We start from the raw sequence: 9,192 nt of genomic DNA, 5'->3' as shown, positions 1-9,192 counted from the left end.
CAATAATTACTTGTTTTATATATAAATCTAAAGATGAATATTAAGCAAAATAAGAGAACCAAGCATAAAGATTCTGTGAGAAGGGATTTCAGCAGTCCCGAAATAAAAATTTCTTTTCAGTTTGAGTGATTTGCTTCCTAGTTTCGCTTTAATTAATACTGATTCCCAGTTTATTAAAACTGCTACTTTTGTGATTTTTTGATTGTTCTTTATTGGAAAAAAGACATTATCTTTATATACAGAACAACACAAAACTTCTTTAAAAGGACTAAATAGTGCTGCAGCTCTTTATATCATTAAAATTAATGATCTTTTTGGAATGACCATAATCTCTTTTCATAGAGGACAAAACTAAAAAAACATACACAATTTACAGAGATACAATTAGACACAAGAAAGAGTTTTCATATGGAAACATAAAGCAGAAGAATAAAAGTCCATATTATTATTCAACATTATCAGATATATTAGGTGACTTTAAATACAAGTCAAGCAAAAATAATAAGAACATAGTTAACATTCACAATCAGAATGATGCCATTTTAGTCAATTAAAAATATTTATTTTGATCTAATCAATAAACACTAGAGATATTTTCAACCTTAATTGTTTTCTGACAACTATGAAAGATAATATACTTTTATATTAACCTTTATCATCAAGTTTCAGTTGACCAAAGTCTACATTTATATCACCATTTTTTAAACCATCTTTCTTAGGTGATGTATCTTGTTTAGGATGACTATTGTTAAATAACAAAGATACCTGAGGATTAGGATAGTAAAAACAACAATAAGGACTAAGAATTATTTCACTCTTACTATGTGACAGGCACTCTTCACTGGCATTATTTAGCCCGTACAATAACGAAGGCTATGAGAGTAAAACCATCAACTTGACTTCACAGATGAGAAAACTGAATCTAAGAAACTCATTGTGCCAAGCCACAGTTAACAAGAATTAGGATTTGAATCCAGTCTGTGTATAGTTACCATGTGCTAATGCTAGTATTTTGCAAAGTGTGGCATATACACCCTAGAAGTACTTGAGAGGTATATATAAATATTGATAACATTAACCTTTAACAGTTACATATTTAGTGTATGCTTATGTATATCTTTTATTTATGGGAAGTAATATTTCTTTCCTGTATGTAAGAGTGAATTATTCTTCACACTTAAATTTTTGTAAAAAGGAGAATCATTTAAAGTAAAATACAGAATAACATTATAGGTAATATAAGACTATGGTAAATTGTGAAGATGGTACATGAATAGCTGAAATTTAGAAATACTACACTACACTATACTGGTTTTCATGCATAACTAGTTAATTTAATGAGACAGGGACTAAAATGTAATCCCAACTTAAAATAGATATTGTTTTATAGCCAAAAGTAAGATTATAAAAATTATGTTATGTCTGCATCTTGTACTTTTAAAAATAATTTATTGTTCTCCCTAAATAAGCAGGTTATACCATTGGTACCATTACAATGAAAATAAAACTCTTAAGAATTATCATATAGTACTAAATGTACAAATCGTTTAAGCAAAGTATTAATATGTAAGAAATTTAAGTACATAAAAATCTAGTTATGAATCTTTTAACTGTGGATAATTTGTGGATAACTGAGGTTTTTTAAAAAAGAATTTAACAATAGAATAATTTGTTAAAGCAATTTACTTTTTATCATTCATGTTAGTAGAAAGGAACATATATTAATCAAGTATTTCACTTTGGACTTGGGAATCCATCTTGGGAGATTACCTAAGACCACTCAAATAATGAAACCTTAAGATTAAAACCAAAGTCAGAAAAACAGAAATGAACTTCAGCTTTCCTATCCCATTGCCTCCTCACTTGATAATGGAACGTAACTTACGTTACTATAGCACTTTATAATTTGCAGGGTGTTCTTATATAGATTAGACCATCTTTCTTGATTGTCATCTGACCAAGATTCCCGTGGGGGAACAAGAGAGAATGAGAAAACCTGAGAGGCATTTAAAAACTATTTTCATCATTTCAACAAAGGAGAAATTAAAACTTTGCCCTGCCTAAAATAAATGAAACATTACTTTATTCTACCTCATAAGATGAAGGTGCAAGATATTAGTTTTAACTACACTCACGCAGCACGATGGTAGCCATATATCATGCATTTGCCTGGGACAGTCCAGATTTATACCTATTGCTGTGGTGAATGATTAACATTACTCTCTTTCATCCTCAAAAGTCTACTGATTTGGTGATCAATTATATGCTCACCCTACTCAAGATATATTGCTGATCTCTGTTTGATTAGGCTTAAATGCACCATTATGTTCCTCCTAGTTATATCTCTCAAATGGTAGCACATTAAGTAAGCTAGTTGAGTGAAAAGAAGAATGTTGGAGTCTCTGAAAATTATAGTTCACGTAAGCCATAAAATTAAAGATTTATACAGATGAACTTTCTAAAAGTCTTACTTGAGAGAGTGTCTTTTTTAGGTTCGAAGAAACATCAACATCCTGAGCACTCTGATTATCTAGTTCAGAATCTGCTCCTGAAAAGCTAAACAAACACTTTAGAAGGAATAAGATCTAATGTTTGATAGCAGCCTATATTTAACAATGTATTTTATATTTCAAAATAGCTAGACGAGAGGACTTGAAATGTTCCCAACACAGAAATAATAAATATTAAAATATATGAGGTGATGGATGTCCTAAATACCCTGAACTTGATTATTACACATCCTGTGCATGGAACAAAATATTACACGTACCCTATAAATATGTACAAATACTACATATCAGTAAAAAAGATAATAAACACTTCATTAAAGAATTCATCAATGTTTTAAATAGGGACCAAAACAGAAAATTTAAAGTTAACTGGATTAAGTGATTTGAAAGATGTAATGAGTTCTAAATTAGATGAAATCAACTCACACATACGATTCTTCTTTCATCAGCTGTAAAGACAGAAAAGAAAAATCTCTCTCTAAAATGTTTTCTGTCTAAATGAAGTAAAATTTGTATTGCTAAAATATATATACATGCCCTGGAAGGAAACGTAGAGAAGGTAGATAACAATTTTGATTCTACTGACAGTAGGGGCAGCTCTTCCAGGGTATGCCCTTGTGTATTTTTTCTTTCAAACTCACATATCTTTTACATCTCCCAAAAGAGATAGTAGTGCCGATCCTAATTCCTTCTTAGCAGAATTACTTGATAAATTTCTGTTCAAAATTTAAGTTCACAAAACAAAATTATTTATCCCAAGTCATCCATTTAACACTAATATTAATATATTACACACTTAGTTCTAACTTCCTAGATCTTAAATTTTTTTCTTTTAAATGTTGAGTAAAAGAAAGTGAACCACAATTAATGTGCTTTTCTAAGGGCAGTACAAACATTTCTCAACAGATAAACCAGAGAGAATGTGGTAGAATGTCATGCAAAAACCCCCTGACTTCATTCTTACTTGGACTTTACATAAAGTTCAAACATATTACTTTTTCTAGGAAAAGTCCATTACCCCTAGCCCAGCTAACAAGCCCAGTTACAATCTACCCCTCATTCTGCCCTTCAAAAACGAAAATTAAAAAAAACCTTCAGAATAAACTTAAAGGTAGTGATACATTTCTTAAAAAATACAGATTTAAAATCAATAAACACCTATTTAATCCCTCCCTATTTTCCATTCCAATTTGTAAATATCACAACAATGATGATGACACATCTGATAGTGAACATTTAAAAGTTGCAGCTCAGGCCGGGCGCGGTGGCTCACGCCTGTAATCCTAGCACTCTGGGAGGCCGAGGTGGGCGGATCGTTTGAGCTCAGGAGTTCGAGACCAGCCTGAGCAAGAGCGAGACCCCATCTCTACTAAAAATAGAAAAGAAATTATATGGACAGCTAAAAAAATATATATAGAAAAAATTAGCCGGGCATGGTGGTGCATGCCTGTAGTCCCAGCTACTCGGGAGGCTGAGACAGGAGGATCGCTTGAGCTCAGGAGTTTGAGGTTGCTGTGAGCTAGGCTGACGCCATGGCACTCACTCTAGCCTGGGCAACAGAGTGAGACTCTGTCTCAAAAAAAAAAAAAAAAAAAAAGTTGCAGCTCTGCTTTCGTGGCTCTCTGCATTATTTTCTGACAGCACACTGATGGCAAATTCTCCATCTCTTTAAAAAGTTGAAATTCCCTTTAAAATAAAAAAAAAGGACTAGGTTAAGATTCCAAACATTTTTCAATAGCAATGACAGGCCTCTAGAAACATTTTGCATTTCTTGCATTTCCCTGTCAAATTTAAATCGATTCTACTCAGGATAGAGAGGCTGTAGGAACACATAACAGCTTCAGAAAACAAGGACATCAAGAATTATGACTAAATATATTCTTTCTAGAAGTCAAGGAAGTAAACAATTCTCAAATTCATACTTTCTTTTACCAAAAGAGGATTCCAATCTAAGGTAATAATTTTATCCAGAATCAATGTATTTTTCAACCTAAATCAAACTTCAGCCAAGATTTTTTTAAGTTGTAAGCATTTTGGATGGAAATGGTTCTTAAACATATTATCTTTTTAACAGAAAACAATTTACATTTTCCTTAACATAAGCCAATATTTTGCTGTGCTATTACAATATATCCATCGAAAAGCCCCAAGTCACTACATCTTTTTCAGTGTTGACGTTATTGGAAGTCTTCCCTTGTTTCCATTTGCCACTTTCAGCTGTTTTTTGTTTGTTTGTTTGTTTTGTTTTGTTTTGTTTTTTGACAGAGTCTCACTCTGTTGCCTGGGCTAGAGTGCCGTGGCATCAGCCTCGCTCATAGCAACCTCAAATTCCTGGGCTCAAGCAATCCCCCTGCCTCAGCCTCTCGAGTAGCTGGGACTACAGGCATGTGCCACCATGCCCAGCTAATTTTTTCTTTATATATTTTTAGTTGTCTGGTTAATTTCTTTCTATTTTTTAGTAGAGACGGGGTCTCACTCTTGCTCAAGCTGGTCTTGAACTCCTGACCTGAAGCGATCCTCCCGCCTAGGCCTCCCAGAGTGCTAGGATTACAGGCATTAGACACCGCGCCCAGCCCACTTTCAGCTGTTCTCAATACTTCTGCTTCTGGAGTTGAGATGCCAGAATAAACTAATTAGAAGAATGAATGAATGAAGGAAAAAGTAAATGACCTCAGAACATTATAACTAATTTGGCTTCTTAGACACCTCCCTGTTTCTCTACCTTCCCACTTGCTCGTTCTTCATTGTGCTCTGAATTATAAGGATATATTAATAAATGCAAAGCAAATTATATAATGAATTAAAATCAAGATTAAAATGCACCAGTGAAAGTAACTACTTCTTCAAATTTATGACATTTTCAAAAAACATTCTTTGTTTTTGTCTACAGGGGAATAAAATGAAAGAAAACAGACAATTAAATCAGTATGAGTTTGGGTTGAACAGTTAAGATGCCAGGAGTTTCTGATGAAATTGAGACTGAAATCGCAATAAAAGAAGAACTTTAATATTTTATATTGTTTTATTTATTTGTTTGAAGGCAAATGGCTGAAGCAGATGATTTCTTAAGGTTCCTTTTAGCTATTATTCTGTACGGTTAAATATTCTACACAGAAAACAAATACTATTTCGATTTCCCCCCACATGTATCTGCAAGCTCATACATCTGACGTACCTCTCAGGATGTTTCTTTAAGTCTGTGATATCAGATGTTTTTCTTAATTCCAGGGAATCCTGAAAATATGATTTTAAATTAAATTGTAAATATATGACAAATAACACATGGTCTATCTGCAGTTCCAAATTAGTATTAATAAAATGTAAAATTCAACGTCTAATGCACTTTGTGGCAATAGCAGCCACGAGAGGATAGAGCTAGTAATAATCTATATACCCTTTCCCCTCATCTAGCATTTTCTCACAAAAGCCTCAATATAATCAATGAACCAAAAACATTTGTTAGCATATACTATCTCTTTATAAAGTCAAACAAAATTTTGTTATTAATCATATTGATTTTCCCTTATTTAGAAAATTTCCATTAGGTTTTAAACTGTCAACTGAGGGAGATTTTCCTGATCTTTTTATCACAGCCGCCTGAGGAGCTACACAATCTTGACCCTATGACCACTCTGTATTACAAGCCACACTTCTTTGTTGCTCTCTTTGCCATTCGCCAGGCCATTTTTTATTCATCGTTGTAATCTCTGTGTTGCTTGATGCAGATGCTACAGAAGATCTTGCACCTGCTGCCCTGCTGGTTGTGAAACAAGCCCTAAAATCAGTGCTAACATCCACAGTCTGATTAATCGTGACTGTGCAACTTGCTGCATCTGTCACTGATTTAGGATTTATTCCCTCCATATTGTGAAGGCATGTTTTATTTGTGGCACTGCTACTGGCAACCTTCTTCTATTGCCTGAATATCTCTGACTGCAACCCTTGGCAGGGTAATAGAAAAATCTAAGGCTGGGTCAGGGGTGTTTTGTAGGCTTTTATAATGTGAATATTCACAGGCAGAAATTACTGAATCATCAAAAACAGAGGTCCAGGAAGTTTGACAATCTATACAGGGTTGTAGTAATGTCTCCAAAGCTCTGTCTTGCGGTAATGTGCTAGAATTTTTAAGGTGCTGTAATATTTTGTTCTCAACAATTATATTTCCACAAAAATCTGTACTTTCAGTTATTAGAGATTTCATTTTTTCAGTATAAATTTTAGTTTTTAATGTCTTTTGAAGGTTCAAGAAACCACTCTTAGATTGAGATTCCTGGTTTCCAAGGGAGCGGCTTGCTAGTATACTGTCATCAAATACTGTCTGGTACATTAAATTACTCTCTTGTTCCTTACACTTTTCATAATAGTCCCTTAACATGACACAATTCTGAAATTTGGAGACATGAGGTGAATCTTCTTCTCCATAAAAATCAAGTGACTCTAAAGAAAAGATAGAACCACTTTCCAATTTGACATGATTATCTTCTAAGATTGCTAGCATATTTAACTTCATAACCTGAATTTCTTAATTCAACAACTTCCAGATTAGATATACTTAATGTTTTGTATGATCAAAAGATAAATGGTTACTTATATATTCTTGTTCTTCTGCACTGTGATATTCCTGCTGTGAGTCTTCATCTGTATCATGCTTTTGCATATCTTCAGCAGTTTCTTTATATTCAACATCTGAAATCTTGTACATTCTTTCCAAGTCAACAGTCTTATTACCTTGATGTTCCAAAATATCAAAAAACACCTTCTTTCTTTTCTTCATTTCAGGATCTAATTGTGAACTTAAAAGAATAAGACTTTCATGCTTTAGTTTTGACTCTGAATAATGAATAGAGTATGTTTCATTTAAGGAAGCATAGTCAGTACTGTCTTCAAACTCACTTGACTGAGACTGAGTACTCTCTCTGTTAGTACCTTAACTCACTGAAAAAGATGGCTCCAATAAATCTATTTTGTCAATGTTGCCGATTTCTTTGTCATTAGCTCTTTGTTCTAGTGCCAAGGAATCCTAGTCATCATCACAAAAAGCCAGTTTGACTTCATTACAACAATTGGAAGATAACAAATTTTCTTTGTTAGTTTTAGAAGGTTTATCTGATTTAACAAAAGGGATATGTTAACAGCAGCAACATTGTATCATTTAAACACTAAAAAAATCTTAGATACAATCTGGGCCAAGCTTTCCCCAGTACACAAATAACAAATATCCCTTCTAGTAGCTGTTACAGACTGAACTGTGTCTCCCCTCCCCATTCCCAAATTCACATACTGAAGCCCTAATCCACAACGTGATGGTATTTGGAGCTGGGGACTTTGGGAGGTAATTATGTTTAGATGATTAGCACCCTTATAAGGGACAGAGGAGAGCTTTCTTCACCTCTCTTATGTGAGGACACAGCAAGAAAGCAGCCATCTACAGGCCAGGAAGAGATCTCTCACCAGAACCTGACCATGGGGGCACCCTGATCTCAGACTTCCAGCCTCCAGAACTATGAGAAAATGAACTTCTGTTGTTTTAGCCACTCAGTCTATGGTATTTTGTTATGGTTGCCTGAGAAGACTAAGATAGTAGCCAAGATTCTGCTTGAAGTTTCAATGGCAAGGAGTTGACTATTTGTAGGGCAGCCACTTTGTTTGTAGGCAGGTCTAATAAGAAACTTTTTCTTATGAAATTATTTAGTAAATCTTTGAGTGTTCCTAGTGCCAGCCCTAGGCATTGTAAAAACAAAGGAAAAGAAAACAGGAGCGCTGCCCTCAAATGCTTACGGATTTCCTCAGAGTCACAAATAAGCACACAAAAACGTACTAAAGATAAAAGTGCTGACACAGTTGTGCTGACAGAGCAGGTAAATGCTTGAGAAGAAAGAAGTAGATTTTAGAGAAACTTTCTATTTAAAAAGTGTTTTGAAACAAAACAGACAAAATCCTTTTAGGCAGATCCAACAGCAAGTACAGTTAGCTGTGTGAAAGGAAATTCTAAGTTAGCTTGTCTGGAGTGACAGAGCTCGATGGGAGTGACAAGACCTGTGAACTGAAAGAAGCCTTTTCTGGTGTGCTAAGGAGTAGGGGCTCTTACTCTAAGGCAATGAAAGCCCACTGACAGCTCCTTAACTGGGTAATCATGTGACTGGAATTGGGATACTAGCAACAGTAAGAACGAAGGCTTGAAGGAGAAGAGTAAAGGCAGGTAGAGCAAAAGAGTGCAGAAGTGAGACTGAAAAACAGACTGGTATAAAAGTTCCACAGCTGACCAAGTCTTGGTGGCTGATTTGAATTGGCAGTGAGAGGAAGAGAGATATCAGTAGTTTTTAAATATTTTTTTTACTAAGATCACAATTCGAAACACATTTTATATCATGATCCAGTACATACATTTGAGAATATATGTGGATATAAGTAAAAGGAAAATTTTACAAAACAGTAATTACTCCATTTCCAATGTGTTCTATTATTTTCTATTTTATTTCATTTCATTAAAACACCTGATCACAATCAGCTAAACTGCTTTCATGACTCACCAACTGGCCACTACCTGCTTGATCATTCTAAAATAATGCTAGGGTTTACAATTTGGTACTACAGTTCAATGGGAATACTCGTTGCTGAAGAGACAGAGACTTTATGAAGAACAGATTTAGAGGGTAAAGATGAAAAGTGAGGAGGAGGGGGA

At 34.3% G+C, this 9,192-nt stretch overlaps 1 pseudogene; it reads right to left on the bottom strand.

Annotated features, from left to right (window-relative positions):
• Positions 1-3,454: 3,454 nt before the first annotated feature.
• LOC138393681 (RNA-binding protein 44-like) overlaps positions 3,455-9,192 on the bottom strand; it is a 39,074-nt pseudogene continuing 33,336 nt past the window's right edge.

The sequence above is a fragment of the Eulemur rufifrons genome, chromosome 12 (genome assembly GCF_041146395.1).
Source record: "Eulemur rufifrons isolate Redbay chromosome 12, OSU_ERuf_1, whole genome shotgun sequence".
Taxonomy (NCBI): Eukaryota; Metazoa; Chordata; class Mammalia; order Primates; family Lemuridae; genus Eulemur; species Eulemur rufifrons.
This window is presented reverse-complemented; position numbering and strand designations above follow the sequence as displayed.